This window comes from Monodelphis domestica, chromosome 2 (assembly GCF_027887165.1).
Source record: "Monodelphis domestica isolate mMonDom1 chromosome 2, mMonDom1.pri, whole genome shotgun sequence".
NCBI classification, from domain to species: domain Eukaryota; kingdom Metazoa; phylum Chordata; class Mammalia; order Didelphimorphia; family Didelphidae; genus Monodelphis; species Monodelphis domestica.
The window spans coordinates 275,147,095-275,165,324 of NC_077228.1; the positions used below are offsets into that span (position 1 = coordinate 275,147,095).

Sequence of the window (18,230 nt, forward strand, 5' to 3'; positions counted from 1 at the left end):
AGAATTTCATAAGGGGGCAGCAATAAGCATGCCAGTTTCACTGCTATTGAATTAAATGTAAGATACACTTAAAAGTGTTGTTATTGTTGTTCAGGCATTTCAGTCATATCTGACTCTTCACGGCCCCATTATGGGTTTTCTTGGCAAAGATCCTGGAGTGGTTGGCCATCTCCTTCTCGAGCTCATTTTATAGATGAAGAAATTAATGCAAACAGGGTTAAGTGACTTGCCCAGGGTCATACAGGTTAGTCAGTTTTGGGAACCAGATTTTAATTCAGAGAGATGAGTCTTCCTGACTCCAGGCTTAGCACTCTATCCACTGGGCCAACTGTACTACCATAAATGCAGTCAAGACTATATTATCATTTATAGTTATTATCAGGTAATTCAGGGGAAATGAATTACCATTAAATACAGCAAATATAGATAAAACTACATTACTATTTCATATGCAATCCTCTTTTTCTAATTTTTATATATTGAAATGTTCGTGTTTGTTGACATTTGGTTATGTTCATAATATAAGGTATGTGTTGAGGAGTCAGGGTTACAATAATAAAATAGGAAAGAAATGAAAATAGAAAAAATAAAAGAAAAAAACAACTAATGATGTTTTTCTTTTAAAGCATCATTTAAATATACTCTTAAAGAGAAAAAGATTGGAATTAGGAAGGTCGATTAGGTTATCTCGACAGTAGGAGAGAAATAATGAGAGCCTGGATTAGAGAGGGAGAATAAAAAAGAGAGGAGAGATTGAATACATATCTCAGAGTCAGAATCAAAAGGATGTGGAAATTGCTGAGATGCCAGAGAGGAATGAGGGGAAAAAGCCACAAAGAACAGGGGAGACAGTGAGTGATGCACCAGTGACAGATAGAGTAAAGTCAAAATGACAATAAGCTTGGGTTTTGGACATGTTGAGTTTCAGAGCCTCATGGGACATGCTGGTGGAAATGTCGAACTGAAATTCAAGGCAGAAGTTGGCTCTGGGAATATAGATTATGGAATCATCTACAAAGAGGTGAGATACATGGAAGGTAATGATGTTTGCCAAGAAGAGGAGAGGACCCAAGAGAGAGCAATGGAGGATGCACACACACAAAGCATAGAAGAGAAAAATGAACCCATAGAGGAGATGGCACAGTATGTGAAGCATAAGGCCTTGAGTCAGGAAGACTTGAATTCAAATCCAGCCTCAGATACTTACTGGCTGTATGACTCTGGGCAAATCATTCACTCTGTTTGCCTCAGTTTTCTCATCTGTAAAATGAGCTGGAGAAGGAAATGGCAAACCAATACAGTATCTTTGCTAAGGAAACCCCAAATGGGGTTATGAAGAGTTGGGCATGACTAAACAATTCAACTACAACAACATAGGAGATAGAGAAAGACAAATCAGAGGTCAAGGGCACAGTGAATACTGAGAGTGTTGAAGGCTTGTCAAAAAGAGGCCACTGGTAGTGATAAAATGCTGGAGTGGAATGAACCCTGGATTTGAGACAGAAAATCCAGGTTCAAAGCCTGTCACGGAACCACTGAGGAGTGATCTTAGATAAGTCATTTGCACCCTCTCAATCTCAGTTTATCCAACAGCAAAGTGAGTTAGTAAGAGGAAATTATTTCTAAATTTCATGATCCTTTGGTCTAGCCATCAGGAGACTATTGGAGACCTTAAAATAAGAAATTTCAGTAGAGTGGTTTAAGATGGGAGCTCAAATGCATGGATTGAGAAGTGTGTGGGTGGTGAGGAAGTGAAGGCAGCTAGTGTAGATTATTTTTTCTAGAAATTTAACAGTGAAACTGGTTCTTTTCTGTCTTTTTTTTGTTATAGGGGGTTGCTCTCTGGGGGAAGACAGACAGAGAAAGAGGGAGGGAGGGAGGGAGGAAGAGAAAGAGAAGGGGAAAGAGAGAGACCCAGGGAGACAGAAAGAGACAGACAGAGACACAGAGAGAGAGACAGAGAGAGAGAGAAAGAGCGAGACACAGAGAGACAGAGAAAGGGAGAAGGAAAGAGAGAGAGAGAGAGAGAGAGAGAGAGAGAGAGAGAGAGAGAGAGAGAGAGAGAGAGAGAGAGAGAGAGGAAGAGGAGAGAGGGAAAGGGAAAGGGAGAAAGAAAGAGAAGAGAGAAAGGGAAAGGGAGAGAGGGAAAGAGAATAATTGTGAAATGTAAGTGATGTAAAAGAAAGATAAATAGATATATATTATTTTAAAAACAAATGTCTGTATGATGGCCTATTCCCAGAATGGGTGACACTTTGTGGAAACGCATGGAAGCCAGATCTGGAGTATGAGAGAAAGACACAAAGAGAATCTGAAGAGGGAGAAGGAAGGCTCAGGAAATATGCAGCAGAAGCAAGCAGGAGATACTACGAATTCAAAGAAGGAGCCTGAGAAGAAATAGCCCAACAAGTAGAAGGAAAAGAAAGAAAGAGGAGAGTGTTTATTTGGGGGGTATGCAGGATGTGATGGCAAGTGCCAACTGGTCAAAAACTATTGAGAAGTCAAAGAGAACCAAGAAAAGGCCTTCTGATCAAGTCTCAACAACTGTCAAAGTTGAGATTTCTGGCTGTCCTGAAAAGAGTAAATTTATTCAAGTGGTAGGATTGGAAATATGAACCCAATGCATTCAGAATTGAGCAGGTGATTAAAAAAAAATGGAGGTGTCCAGAATGGATGACTCCAAGAATTTATTAATAAATAATAAAAATTTTTTCATTTCATTTGTGTCTGACTCTTTGTGACCCCATTTGGGGTTTTCTTGGCAGGGATACTAGAGTGGTTTGCCATTTCCTTCTCCAGATCATTTTACAGATGAGGAAATTGAGGCAAATAGGATCAAACTTGTATAAGGTCACACACCTTTTAAGAAGTGTCTGAGGTTACATTTGAACTCAGGTCTTCTCAACTCCAAGCCCGGCACTCTATCTACTGTGCCACCTGGTTGCTCTATTAATTAAAAAATTAATTCAATAATAATAAAAATTAATTAATAAAATAGTAGCTAGCATTTCTATAGTGTTTTTTAAAACCCTTACCTTCTCTTTTAGAAGCAATACCAAGTATCAATTCTAAGGCAGAAGAAAGATAAGATCTAGGCAATGGAAGTTAGGTGGCTTGTCCAAAGTCATACAGCTAAGAAATGTCTGAGGCCAGAATTGACCTGTAGTGTTTTCAGATTTGGAAAGCACTTTATAGATACTTCATTTTAATCTTACAAGTCTGGGAGGAAGGTACTAGTATTATCCTCTTTTTACAGATGAGGAAACTGAGGCAGACAAAGGTTAAGTGACTTGCTGGTAAATGTCTGAGGCCTTAAAGGTCTTCCTGACTCCAGGCCCAGGGCTCTCCACTTGTCCACCTAACTGCCTCATTTGGCAATGAAGAGAGGAAAGACATAGAATGATAGCTTGACAAGGATAGGATGGAGGGAAGGTTAAATATGGGGTAGCTCTGAATATGGAGAATCAGTAGTTAGGAAGATAGTGAAAATGAGAAAGATGGGGAGGGAATGATTTCAGGGACTGGAATAGAAAGACTAAGGCAGGTGCTACAGGCATAGAGGTCTCATGGTACAGTAGGACAAACCGATTAAGGTCAGAATTGGTGTAAGAAAGCCTAGTATTCTATTCTAGTGTTTGACTACAGATATCCCTCCATTTCTCTGAGCCTCAGTTTTTTTCACCTGTAAAATAGGGAACATAACATTACCACTGCCCATCTGACAGGGTTAATTTGAGAAAAGGGCTTTGTGAACTTTAATAAATAAATGTGAGTTATTCACATCCTGAGAAAAGGCACAGAAAATCAGGAGATGGCAGAGATTGGGGAGAGAATGGAATGATCACACAAATGTCACACGAGTGGCTTCCCAGGACTGGAGAAATTTACTGAATTTTCATGTACTTAAGTATGAGCAACCAGGGGTTCTTTCTTGGTTCTGACACTGACTTATCAGGTAATCCTAGAAGAGGTCACTTGACCCCTCAGTGCCTCAATTCTCTCTCCCTGAGGTCAAAGAAAAGGGCACAAGCCCCACTAGCTCTCTCTCAGAATGGAGATGGATAAGATAATAGCTGTAAGTGCTTTCTCTCCAGAATCGTCTCTAGAGAGCTTAAAGGGGATTCTTTCCCCAGGAAAAATTAATTTTTGCCAAAAAAAAGAAAGAAAAACTCTTAAGCTCTCAACACAAAAGCCCAGAGCTTTGTCTCTTTTGTTCCATAAATCAAGGCCAGGAAGGCAGGGAAGAGGTGCCAGCAACCAGCGGCCCTCCTCCCGAGATACAGAAGCAAGAGGAATTCACTTCCAATTCAGTGGCAACAAGAAAATAACCTTTTCACCAGAGCAGCAAGGGTTACAGGGCTTGGGAATGGGGGGAGAGAAAGGGAAAAAGGACCGAAGAGGGAAGAAAGACTAGAGACAAGTGATGGAGATTGAGAGAAAGACAGAGAGAGCAAACAATGAATGGAGAGAAACAGAAAGGGGAGAAAAGACAGAGACAGAAAGAGAAGACAGGGAGGGAAAGCAAAAGAGAGACAGATAGACAGATGGAAAAGGAGAAAGACGAGACAAAAAGAGAAGACAGAGGGAGAGCAAGACAGAGAGAGAAGAAAGGGGGAACAGACAGATGGAGAGGAAGAGAAGGAAAGAGAAGGGAGACAGACAGACAAAGAAGACAAGGGATAGGGAGAGTGAGATTGTGGAAGAGACAGAGACAGAAAAGATGGGGGAGAGACAGAGAGAGGGAAGGAGGAAGAGAGAGACAGAGACAGGGATGAGAGAGGGAGACAGAGATGGGGAGAGACAGACTGAGATACACAGAGAGAAAGAGGTCAGAAAGTGGGAAACAGAATCAGTGAGGAAAGGGAGGGAAAGACAGACAGGGAGAAAGAAACAGAGATAGGGCAAGAGACAGAGACAAAGGGACAGCCAGACAGTTACCCTGCAAAATCCTATTGTGGTACCTATGATAGAGGGGTAGAAGAGAACTGGTATTGAGAACAGTGTGGACTGGAAAGAGTCTCTCTTGTGTTATAGGTAAAACAGTTTCAGTCCTGCCACCAGTCAGCTAGGTTAGACACAATACCTGCCCTCAGGAAACCTTTAATCTGATGACTGGAAGCTTCAAAAACCTTAAAATGCTATATAAATGTGAGTCATCATTATTGTCATCACAATTTTTGTCCAGGCATGTGATTTCATCATGTAAGGAACTTGTGGTAAAGAAACTCCCTCTATCAGTGCAAGAATGCACTTTCTCTACCATTTATAATCTTAGAAAGTTGGGGAGGGGGGGGTACAGCTGGGTGGCAACTCTGGGCAAGTCACTTAATCCCCATTGCCTACTCCTTACCATTCTTCTGCCTTGGAACCATACACAGAATCAATTCTAAGATGGAAGGTAAGGGAGAAAGAAAGAAAGAAAGAAAGAAAGAAAGAAAGAAAGAAAGAAAGAAAGAAAGAAAGAAAGAAAGAAAGAAAGAAAGAAAGAAAGAAAGAAAGAAAGAAAGAAAGAAAGAAAGAAAGAAAGAAAGAAAGAAAGAAAGAAAGAAAGAAAGAAAGAAAGAAAGAAAGAAAGAAAGAAAGAAAGAAAGAAAGAAAGAAAGAAAGAAAGAAAGAAAGAAAGAAAGAAAGAAAGAAAGAAAGAAAGAAAAGAGAAAGAAAGAAAGAAAGAAAGAAAGAAAGAAAGAAAGAAAGAAGCCTGGATATCCTTTGCTCTTCTGTCTTAAAGAGTTGTTACTAAGATAGAAAGTAAGGGTTTTTGAAATAAATGAATAAAAGGGACAGCTAGGTTGCACAGTGGATAGAGCACCATGTCTAGAGTTGGGAGGACATGGGTTCAAATCTAGAGACACTTCCTAGCTGTGTATGGCCCTGAGCAAGTCACTTAACCCTATATGCCCTTGCCCTTCTGTCCTAGAGTTGATACTAAGACAGAAGAAATGGGTTTTAAAAAATAATAATGAAATTAATTTAAAAAATAAAGTTGCCTGGAGCTCTGGGTGGTTAAGAGCCCAGGGACACACAGCCAGTATGGCTCAGAGATAGGACCTGAACCCAGATCCTTCTGACTCAGAGCCCTCTATGGCTCTCTGTCTTCTATGCCATGCTGCATTTATCTTATAATAGTTACCATTGTTATAAATCTGGTATAAGGTAAAGACAGGTATAAGGTATAAGACAGGTAAGCCTGTCCTCAGAGGGATCCCAGTTAGATTGAGGAGAGAGAGAACAGCCCTGCCAGCTCTGTTTTATGGGGGATTCTCCAGATGGTAGAACAGTGGTTCTCAAAGTGCAGGGGGCCAGGGACCCCTGGAGATGCACAAGAGCCTTTCAGGGGATCCTTGAAGTTTTTATCATAATACTAAAACATTTTAACTTCTGATATAATAGATATCAATAGATCTAATCCACATAAACAAAAGCTCTTTAGGGTCCTGAATAATTTTTAAGACTGTAAAAAGGTAGATAAGGTACTGAACTTAAAAGTCAAGGAAGACCTAAGTTCAAATCCCACTGTAGACATTTACTGACTGTGCAAGTCTGGACAAGTCACTTAATTCCTCTAGACCCCGGTTTCTTCATCCATAAAATGAAAGGAATAGGCTTTAATGGCCTTTAAGTTCCCTTCAGCTAGGTGGCAAAATGTATACAGCACAAAGCCTGGAGTCCGAAAGACCCATCTTCATCATCTGCCTGAGTTTGAATCTAGCTGTGTGACCCTGGGTAAGTCCCTTTGCCCCATTTGCCTCTGTGTCCTCATGTATAAAATGAGCTGGAGAAAGAAATGGCAAACCACTCCAGGATCTTTGTCAAGAAAACCCCAAACGGGATCGTAGTTGGACATAACTGAAATGACTGAACAACAATAAAAGTTTCTCTCTAATTCTAAATCTGAGTTTATGTAGAGAAGTTCAAAGTCTAATTAATGTCGTGGAGCACTGTAAACCATCAAGTGTGACATAAATGTGAGTGTGTGTATGTATGTATACATATATACATACATACACACATACATATAAGCTCCAGTAACCACTGTCCAGCTTAGAAACAAATAATTTCTTATATTTAGGAAGATCCATTCCAAAAGATCTAAACATTTAGGTGCCACCAACTCCAGGAACCTGCCTGATTCCTACTCCTGTGTCCATCCTGTACCACACCACTAGTGTGTTCTCATACCTAAGGAGGAAGAATTTCCAATTGCTCCAATATGTGGAAACTGCAGCAAGATGAGTTTGGGCTCAGTAATAGTAAGTATCTATATCTATCTATCTATCTATCTATCTATCTATCTATCTATCTATCTATCTATCATCCATTCATCCATCTATCTATCTATCCATTCATCCATCCATCTATCTATCCATTCATCCATCCATCTATCTATCTATCTATCTATCATCCATTCATCCATCTATCTATCTATCCATTCACCCATCCATCTATCTATCTATCTATCTATCTATCTATCTATCTATCTATCATCCATTCATCCATCCATCTATCTATCTATCTATCATCCATACATCCATCTATCCATCTATCTATCCATCCATCCACCATCTACCGACCCTCTCTACCTACCTTCCTTCCTGCCTGCCTGCCTGCTTGTCTGTCGGTCTCTCTCCATACAACACAATCTTTTTTTTTTTAAACTCTTACCTTCTGTGTTAGAATCAATACTACTAAATATCAGTTCCAAAGTAGAAGAGTGGTAAGGATTAGGCAAGGGGGGTTAAGTAACTTGCTCACAGTCACACAGCTGGGAAGTGCCCGAGGCCAGATTTAAATCCGGGACATACTACTTCCAGGCTTGGCTCTCAGCCCACTGAGCCACCTAGCTGCCCCCACATGTTCTTTAATATTAGGTCAGTTTGGTGAAGCAGTAGTTAGAGTGCCAGGCCTGGAATCAGGAAGACTCATCTTCATGGATTCAAATGTGACCTCAGACAGTTACTAGCTGTGTGACTCTTGGGCATGTCACTTCACCCTGTTTGCCGCAGTTTCCTCATCTGTCAAATGATCTGGAGAAGGAAATAGCAAACTAGTCAGATGTGTGCCACTGGATAAATAATAAACACACAGAAGTGTGCCACTTCAATCTACCTCAGTTTCCTCCTGTGTAAAATGAGCTGGAGAAGAAAATGGCAAGCCACCAGCTCTACGCCAGTGAGTAAGTCACTTCACACAGTTTGCCTCAGTTTCCTCATCTGTCAAATGATCTGGAGGATGAAGTAGCAAAGCACTCCAATATCTTTGTTTAAAAAATCCCTAATGAGGTTACAAAGAGTCAGCTGAAAAAACAACTGAACAATAATAACAACATTCTTTCATTATTGATATGATATAGTATATTGTTAAAGTTAAAATTCTCTAGAGACTTTCTTAATTTATAATTGTTTATTAAATAATAAAAAGTGGGCCAGAGAAAGAAAAGGCACCAGCTACATGTGGCCAGCTACTCTCTTCACAAGATTCTTTCCCCCAGTCAGCCATATGCCAACTCCACAACCAGATCTCAGGCTAGCCAGGGGGCTCTCCTGAGCAGCCCTGAACCCAGCCATGTATGGGCACCAGGGCTCCCCTACCCAGAGCTCACTATTGCTGACACTCTCCTAGCTACCACCCCCCTCCCCAGCCAGCTGTGTGGACACACTCCAGTGTGCCCGAGCTCTTCTAGTCATCTCCTCTCTCCAAGGTCCTCAAGCATAGGAGACCTTCTTCCTTCGATTCCCCTTGTGACTTCACTTTCCCAAGTTCCTCTGTCCAGGTCATTGGCAGGTCTTCCGGCCACCAGGAGTCATCATGCAGCCCTTAAAATAACCGAAGAGTACAAGAACAGTGTCTCCCAGCATTGTAGGGAACATTATACTCATCGCCCCAGAGAGATATGGTTCAGAGGTTCATAAGTAAGATCCTTTGCTTTCAAATCCAAAGTGATCTTGACAGACTTGTTACATTTTCATAATATATCATGTAGGTATATACAAATTTAAATATACAAATATTAATGGATTTAATATTTAATGTATTTAATATTAAATGTAAATAAATAAAATATTAAATATATAACAAACATTAACATAATATAAGAAAAACATTATATACTAAATATGTTACTATATGTATAAGAAAACATTAAATAGATAATATATATGTTAATACACATATCATAAAAACACTGACTATATAATAAACATGTTCACATATACATAATAAAATGTTAAATACATAATAAACATGTTCATGTGTGTATATGATAAAGGATTAAATATATAATAAACATGTTTATATGTATATAATAAAATGTTCAATATTATGTTAAGATGTCTATAATAAAAATGTTAAATATATGTTCATATACATAAAATAAAAATGTTAACTATATAATAAATATGTTAATAAAAATATTAACTATATAATAAACATGTCTGTGTGTGTAATAAAATGTTAAATATATAATAAACATGTTCATATATACATAATAAAAACATTAAATATATAATAAGCATGTTAAAATATTCATATATGTATAATAAAACATTAAATATATAATAAACACATTCCTATATAATATGAGAATTAAATAAAGTAAACGTGTTAATATGCGTATAATAAACCATTAATTATATTTATATATGTATATATATATATATAATATATCTTCTTGTCTTCTCTGTTGGAATGTGAGTTCCACTGAGGGTAGGGTTTTGCCTCCGTTATCTTCTGTGCCCAACACAGAGTGATGGATTAATAAACGCTTGTTCATTAAATGACCAATTGATCTTCCACAGATTTTTATTTCAAAGGAAACTCGGTACCTGCCCTTGGAGAGTCCGTTTCCGTAGCGCACGCTCTGCACGCGCCTGCATTGGTGTGGGGATGGCGGCGGACGAGCCCAGCGGCCCCGTCTTTTCTTTCTGGTCTCACCTGGCAGCTCCGAGGTCACAGAGTATCGCGAGAGGAGCACTGCTCTCACCTTCCCCCGCCGCGCGCTCCACTGAGGTCCTTCACCCCGTCTCCCACAAAGGCGATGTCCTCGGGATGCATTTCAGGGTTGGCCGAAGTCGAGCACTCAGCCGGGTGTTTGGCTGCCCTCCGAGGGGCGCGATGAACATTGGTCAGTGGATGTCTAATTCAGGCCAGTCCCTCTGTGTCCTGCCCGTCCTGGGGAGCGAGCTCGGCCCGATGAATGGCCTGCCCGCCTGAGGAACGCCAAATAATCCTCCGGGAAAGAATCACTGTCATTATAATAATAAACAACTGAAATGTATATAGGCCTACAAAAGGTCTACAAAAGGCTTACCATCTGCGCATCAGGACTGTGGTAAGTGCTATTAACATCCCCATTCTATGGACAAGGAACTCGGCCGGTCAATAAACGTTCGAGATGAGAATTGGACCAAAGGTCAATATATAGGATTATGAGTCTAGCCTAATGGGAATGAAAGCTTGAACTAGGGAGAAAAATGTCTATTTGACCTTCAGAGAAAGAACCCTGGATGTTGAGTCAGAGGACCTGAGTTCAAATCCTACCTATGTCATGTGCCACCTTCATGGCACTTTGCCTCAGTTCCTTCATCTGCAAAAGGAAGGAAATGGACAACATGGCCTTGAAGGTCTCTACTAGATTATTAAGATCTATGATCTGGGGCAAGTAGGTGGCACACTGGAAACGGGAGGTCCTGGATTCAAATGTGACCTCAGACACTTCCTCACTTTGTGACCTTGGACAAGTCACTTAACCCCCATTGCCTAGCCCTTACTACTCTTCTTTCTTGGAATCAATACTCAGTATCAATTCTAAGTCAAAAGATAAGGGCTTTAAAAAAGAAAAAAAAAGAACTAGATTCATCTTCGGGCAGCCGGGTGGCTCTGTGGATTAAGAGCCAGACCTGGAGATGGAAAGTCCTGGGGTTCAAATCTGCCCTCAGACATTTCCTGGCTATGTGACACTAGGCAAGTCACTTCACCTTGTTTGCCCCAGTTTCCTCATCTGTCAAAGAGCTGGAAAAAGAAACAGCTAACCACTTCAGTATCTGCCAAGAAAACCCCCAAAATAAAGTGAATAATAGTATACTTTTTAAAAATAAAGCCTTACTATTTGCCTTGGAATGAATATCAAGGATTGGTTCCAAGGCAGAAGAATGGTAAGGGCTAGGCCACAGGGGTTTAGGATCACACAGCTAAAAAGCGTCTGAGGTCAGATTTGAACCTAGAACTAATCCTGGCATGAATAGTCAGGCATGACTGAACAAACGCATACATCTGACTTGTTACTCTTCTATTCAAGAAACATCCATGGCTCCTCACTCATCTAGCCTAAGTACAAACTGTTCAGCTCTACATCTAATGTCCTTCACTATCGAACTCGGGACAGGACTGCTCTTCCAGGCCTTCCACACATTATTCCCCTTCACTAGAAATTAGCCTACTCCATGTTCCTAGAACATGGCTCTCCATTTCCCACCTCCAGACCTTTGCCTGAGCTATCCCACCATTTGTGGTTTACATTCGTCTCTCACTTCTACTTCTTGAAACCTGGTCACTTCCTGCAAGGTTCAGCTCATGGAACAGCTTCCTCAGGAAACCTTGATATTAAATCTCCTTAGTCAGCACTTGCTCATTTCCCCGCCTCAAAGCATCACATGTTTCACATGCTGTGTTCCCTCAGCAGAATGTAATCACTTTGAGGGTAGGAACTGTTTTTCACTTTGCCTAGGATAGTGTCTTTCACACATGGTTTTGTTGTTCAGCCTTTTCCATTGTTTCTAACTCATTAGGTTCCCATTTGGGTATTTTCTTGGCAGAGATACTTGAGAGGTTTGCCTCTTTCTTCTCCAGCTCATTTCACAGATGAAGAAACTGAGACAAACTGGGTGAAGTGACTTGCCATGGGGCAAACAGCTAGTGGTTTGTCATTTCCTTCTTCAGCTCATTTGACAGATGGGGAAACTGAGGCAAACAGGGTGAAGTGACTTGCCCAGGATGGCACAGCTAGGAAGTGTCTGAGGCTCAATTTAAACTTAGGTCTTCCTGACTCCAGGCCCAGTGCTCTAACTACTACACCATCCAGCTGCCCTCTCACACCTGGTAGTCACTGACTGGCCAGATGGTACAAGAAATGTTTGTCGAATTAGTGAGTGAAAAGAAAATATTGTTATTAAGGTTGTTAGCCATTCATTCACCCAAGGAGGATGACAAGACTAGGGAAGGGCCTGGAAACTGTCATATGAAGATCATTAAAGAATTGGGAGGGGGGCAGCTGGGTAGCTCAGTGGATTGAGAGCCAGACCTAGAGACGGGAGGTCCTAGGTTCAAATCTGGCCTCAGACACTTCCCAGCTGTGTGACCCTGGGCAAGTCACTTGACCCCCATTGCCTAGCCCTTACCTCTCTTCTGTCTTGGAGCCAATACACAGTATTGATTCCAAGATGGAAGGTAAGGGTTAAAAAAAAAAAAGAATTGGGAGTTTTCAGCTTAGAGAGGAGAAGGCGCCTAGTTTGGGAGGAAAATGGGGAGGGGAAGGTGGAGACATGATACCCATCTTAAAAAATATGAAGAACTATCATAAGGACCGGCTTGGCTCCAGAGCACCAAACCAGGACAAATGGGTGACATTTCAGGTCATAAGGAGATTTCTAATAATAAAAAGCCATCCAAATGCTATCCACTTCCAGAGAAAGAATGGATGGAGTCTGAATGCTGATCAAAGCACATAATTTTCCAAGGTGGCTGGGTGGTTCAGTGGATAGAGAACCAGGCCTGAAGATGACGGCCAGTCCTGAGTTCAAATGTGGCCTCAGACACTTCCTAGCTGGGTGACCCTGGGCAAGTCACTTAATCTCCATTGCCTCACCCTTCCCATTTTTCTGCCTTGCAACTAATACTTAGTATCCATTCTAAGACAGTTAGGCTTTATTTTTTTAAAGCATGCTATCATTCGCTTTATTTTCCTTGTGTTTTTTAAAAATATTTGACTAATATGGAAATCTGTTTTGCATGATCACACATGTGTAACCTATTTCAAATTGCTTACCATCTCAGGAAGGGGGGGAGGGAGAGAATTTGGAGCTCAAAATTTTAGAAACAAATGTTCAAAATTGTTTTTGAGGAGTTAATTAGCTGGTCCATTGCCTAGCCCTTAACCTCTTCTGCTTTAGAACCAATAAACAGCATTGATTCTAAGATGGAAAGTGGGCAGGAGGTTTAAATTTGTTATGTAATTGGTAATAAATATTACTAAAAAATAATACAAGTTGTCAACAACAGTTAGCATTTATATAACACCTACTCTGTGCCAGGCACTGTGCTACGGCTTTACAAATGTTATCTCATTTGATCCTAACAACAATCCTGTATGGTAGGTATAATTATTTGCCCCATTTTGCAGGTGAGGAAATTAAGGCAGCAGAGATTAAATGACTGGTCTAGTCTCACACAGCTATTAAGAGTCTAAGAGCAGGGGCAGCTAGGGGGCTCAGTAGAGAAGGGAGATCTTGGTTTCAAATCCAACCTCAGATACTACCTGTGTGGCCCTGGGTAAGTCATTTAACCCCAAATACCTAGCCTTTACCACTCTTCTGTCTTGGAACCAATACTTAGTAGCATTGACTCCAAGAGAGAAGGTAAGAGTTTTTTGTGTCTTTTAAGAGTCTAAAGACAGACTTGAACTCAGTTCTTCCCAACTCCAAGCCTATCTCTATCCACTATGCTACCTAACCACTTGCCTTATAAGCTACTCAGTTCTCTGTCACTGGAAGTATTCTAGTAGTGATTGAATGACCACCTACTAGGGATACTACAGAGACAATTCCTGCACTGAGTAGAAAACTAGACTGATGGCTAACAGCCATCAATGCTGTTCAATGCTGTTTCTATGATTCCAGGCAACTGCCTAGCATAGACTCACTCCATTTTCAGGGTGCTACTGGAATCATCACTGTTAGATATTCATAATCCAGGTTTTTGTGACCCTCTGAATTTTCCCCATGGCATCTTATCCTTTGAAAAACACAGATCTAGGGGGTAGTTAGGTGGCTGAATGGATTGAGAGTCAGGTCTGGAGACAGAAGGTCCTTGGTTCAAATATGACCTCAGATACTTCCTGGCTGTGTGACCCTGGGCAAGTCATTTAAACCCCATTGCCTAATCCTTTCTGATCTTTTGTCTTGCAACCAATACACAATATTCATTCTAAGACTGGGCATAAGGGAAAGGAAGGAAGAGAGACAGAGAGACAGAGAAACAAAAAGAGAGAGAGAGGGAGAAAGAAAGAAAGAAAGAAAGAAAGAAAGAAAGAAAGAAAGAAAGAAAGAAAGAAAGAAAGAAAGAAAGAAAGAAAGAAAGAAAGAAAGAAAGAAAGAAAGAAAGAAAGAAAGAAAGAAAGAAAGAAAGAAAGAAAGAAAGAAAGAAAGAAAGAGGAAGGGAGGGAGGGAGGGAGGAGAGAGAAATAGAAAAAGGAAGAAATGGCTCTTACCAGTCACCTAAAAGGATTAGTGAGAATACTCAAATTTTTAAAGTTTCTCCCATCACTCAAAAGATAACCCAATGTCTTCAGGTAAGGTTGCAATTTAGGCCTTGTACACCCAAGAGAGCACACTGCTTGTCAGTTCCCACTCCCATCAGGGAGAATCCAGTTAGCACCCTCCTTAGAACCCCCATTCCCAGTATTTGCCCATAGAATTGGCCTTACCTACAGCCCCTCCACCCAGCCCATTCCCCCATGCTCTCCCACACACACCAAAAGAACAAGAATTCACATCATGTAATGCCACTTTGAAAAGGTGGCCAAGCACTGCCCAAGGGGATGGGGGCCAGGTTTCTGCTTGGATATTTTCCTCTTCTTAGCCCCAGAGTTCCTAGGGCTGCTCACCCTCCCTCTTGGGTTACTCATCTCAGAGACACGCTTGAATAAACAGCTCAAGACTATCTCAGAAGGCAGGAGAAAAAGCTCAACAAGCCCTACATGAATGGGGAGGAGGCAGCTGCTTCCATGATGTAATCCTAAGGGCCAGACGGCCCCAAAATCTCTTCTCTGAGCCATTGTGCTAGAAATGACAACCATTTGTAACAACAGCTCACCAATTAGAGCTTTACAGCTGATGACTACCTGTCCATACAGTGACTAGCAGTGCAAATATTAAAATCCCCATTTTTATAGATAGGGAAACTGAGGATAGAAGAGGCCTGACTTGCACAAGGTCACACAGCTAGTGTCAGAGGAAGGTCTTATGACTCATTTTTAGAAAAGACACTGAGCAGTTTGGGCATATCCAAAGAAGAATCATTGTGAGGATGAGAGAACTAGAAATCATGCCCTGAGACGAGGTATGTTTTGATGACAAGACTAACTCTTACAAATTATTGAAGGTCCCCAATAAGCTTTTGCTTATGTGGGTTTTATCTGTCAGTAAGAAATTTAAACAGATCAATTTTTAAAACATATATTCACTAATTTTCTATTTATTTAATTAGTTGATAATTTAATTAAGTGATCTTAAATAAAAACCCATTGCATATAGCATATTTTATGAAAAACAACTGTGCTTCCCAAGACAAAAAAGATTTAGTGAGAAAAGTGCCATTGTTTTCTATATTTTAACAAATCTCTTTTAAGGTCTAACTTAATAGGAGACAGCTGATTTCTCCTATCTGTTTCTGCATTCAATCTGGTGTGATAAGTTGTTTCAGCTGAAATATATGAAGAAAATTTGGTTTCAAAAGAGATATGTGGCTAGAAAAGCAGGTTTATTTTAACGGGCAAATAATATCTTAATGTTATTCAGGAAAAAGGCTTTGATCTGCTAGGCCCCATCAAAGGGTCTTGGACCATTGGGGCCTTGGACTACAGTATAGGAATTGCTTCTTGGGGCAGCTAGGTAGCACTGTGGATAGAGTGCTGGGGCTCCAGTCAGGAGAACCTAGGTTCAAATCTTGGCTGTGTCACCCTGGGCAAGACACTTAGCCCTAGCTACTCTTTTGACTTAGAATTGGTACTAAAAAGGTATGTTTTTTTTTATTGCTTCTCTAAAAGAAGCATCTGAACCAAGGGAAGTAGTGCATAATAGAGTGCATAAGACCCATAGGTGGTAGAGTGGAAAAAGTGCTGAGCCTAGGATCAGGAAGACTCCTCTTCCTGAGTTCAAATCTGGTCTCAGATACTTCCTACATGTGTGACCCTGGGCAAGTCCCTTCACCCTGTTTGCCTTGGTTTCTTCCTCTGTAAAAATGAGCAGGTGAAGAAAATGGCAAACCACTCCCTTATCTTTCCAAGAAAACCCCAAAAGAGTGCATAATAGAGTGCATGGAACCCCTAGGTGGTAGAGTGGATCCCAAAAAATTTAGTGTATGTAAAGTACTTTGTAGGTCTTAAAGTTCTGCATGGATGTCAATTATTATTATGTTTAGTCTGAAGTAGAGAAGACTTAGGGAGTATATGTGATAGCTAACTTCAAGTTAATGAAGGTCTAGCAAGTCAAGTGGCACAGTGGATACAGTGCTAGACCTGGAGTCAGGAAGACTTATCTTCCCAAGTTCAAATCTGACCTCAGACATTTTGTAGCTGTGTGACCCTGGACAAGTCACTTAAACCCCACTGCCTATCCCTTACCACTCTTCTGCCTTGGATTGGTTCCAAGATTAGGGTTTAAAAAAAAAAGAAGTCTACTGAATGCCAGGCACTATGTGAAGTAAGAGCTTTACAAATAACATCTCAAAAGTAGAGTAGTCCTTCCCCAGAGGTCTAAAAGTAGAGACTGGATAACTATTTGACAAGGATATCATGAAAGGGATTCATGTTGGAGGAGAAGTAGAGTTAAATGACATCTGCTGTTGTTCATCATGTCTGACTCTTCATGACCCCATTTGGGATTTTCTTGGCAAAGAAGCTGGAGTAATTTGCCATTTTCTTCTCCAGCTCATTTTACAGATTAAGAAACTGAAGCAAACAGGGTAAAGTGACTTGCCCAGGGTCACATGACTAGAAAGTGTCTTAGGCCAGATTTGAACTTCCTGATTCCAAGCCCAGAGCTCCATCCACCATATTGCCTAGCTGCCCTTGTGGGGTTGGATCTGATAGTCTCAAAAGTCCCTTCCAGCTCTAAATCTTGGACCCAGGTTTTCTACAATTTCAATTGTTTTCTTTAAGATATTTGATTCCTCCTATACCTTTAAACCATAGCATGGAGGGCAAGATGCTCCCTCCCTCCAATCTCCATCCTTCCTATCCTCTCTTCCCATTCCCAGTCCATCAGCCTGGAATCACAGATGATGCTCTAGGGAAGAAAGCACACCCACGTCCTCCTACACACATACACACACACTTCTGGTATTGTTTCTGCTCTATGAGAACCATGGGGGCACTGCTCCTCTAAGCATATCATCCAATGGCATGTGAAGCTGAAGAGAGATACTTTTTGACATTGCCATGAATCTACCATCCCATTCCCCCACTCCTTGTTCCCCATCTCTAGTTAAAGCACTGAGGAAGAGACCCAGACACCGTAGTAAGGCAAAAAGATGTGTTGATAATTCTTCCCTTGGCATTATACTAATCTCTCCTCTCTTCTCTCTCCTCCTCTCATCCCCAAACATCTTCCCCAAGCTATGGCTCAGTTTGTAGAAAGAAGGAATAGAGGGCAGATAGGTGGTACAGTGGATAAGGAAGGATCCAGACCTGGAGACAAAGTCCTGAGTTCAAATCTGATCTCAGATACTTCCTAGCTATGGGACTCTGGGTAAATCACTTAACCCCAACTACCTAACCCTTACCACTTTTCTGCCTTGGAACTGACACTTAGTATTGATTCTAAGATGGAAGGAAGGAAGGAAGGAAGGAAGGAAGGAAGGAAGGAAGGAAGGAAGGAAGGAAGGAAGGAAGGAAGGAAGGAAGGAAGGAAGGAAGGAAGGAAGGAAGGAAGGAAGGAAGGAAAAGGAAGGAAGAAGGCGCCATGTCCCATCTCTCACTCTGCCTCTACTCTGTTCTTTTATTAGTCCTGCCCCCTAACTAGACCTCTTCTGACCATGTCCTCAAGGATCTTGGCACCTAAAGGAAGTTCTCTCTCTGAAGCACTCCTAGCCCTAAAAGACTGACCATAGGATCACAGATTTAGAGATGAAAGGAACCTTAGAGATCAACTAGTCCAATCCCCTGTCCCCATTTTATAGATTGGGAACCAAGCCTCAGTATAATTAAGTGACTTGCTCAAGGTCACTCAGGTGACAGAGTT

General features: G+C 41.0%; 1 protein-coding gene across 4 annotated transcripts in view; it reads right to left on the reverse strand.

Moving 5' to 3' along the window:
• The window catches only part of CPNE5 (copine 5), a 203,236-nt gene that overhangs the window by 181,109 nt on the left and 3,897 nt on the right, over positions 1-18,230 (reverse strand). Inside the window, exon 1 of one of the 4 annotated variants that reach the window (XM_056818148.1) lies at positions 9,822-10,025. The exons of 2 other annotated variants lie outside the window; for them this stretch is intronic. The gene's annotated coding sequence lies outside the window, so the exon portion shown is untranslated. Of the gene's footprint in view, positions 1-9,821; positions 10,026-18,230 lie in introns of those variants that run through there. One more of the 4 variants, XM_056818146.1, reaches the window with a different exon arrangement.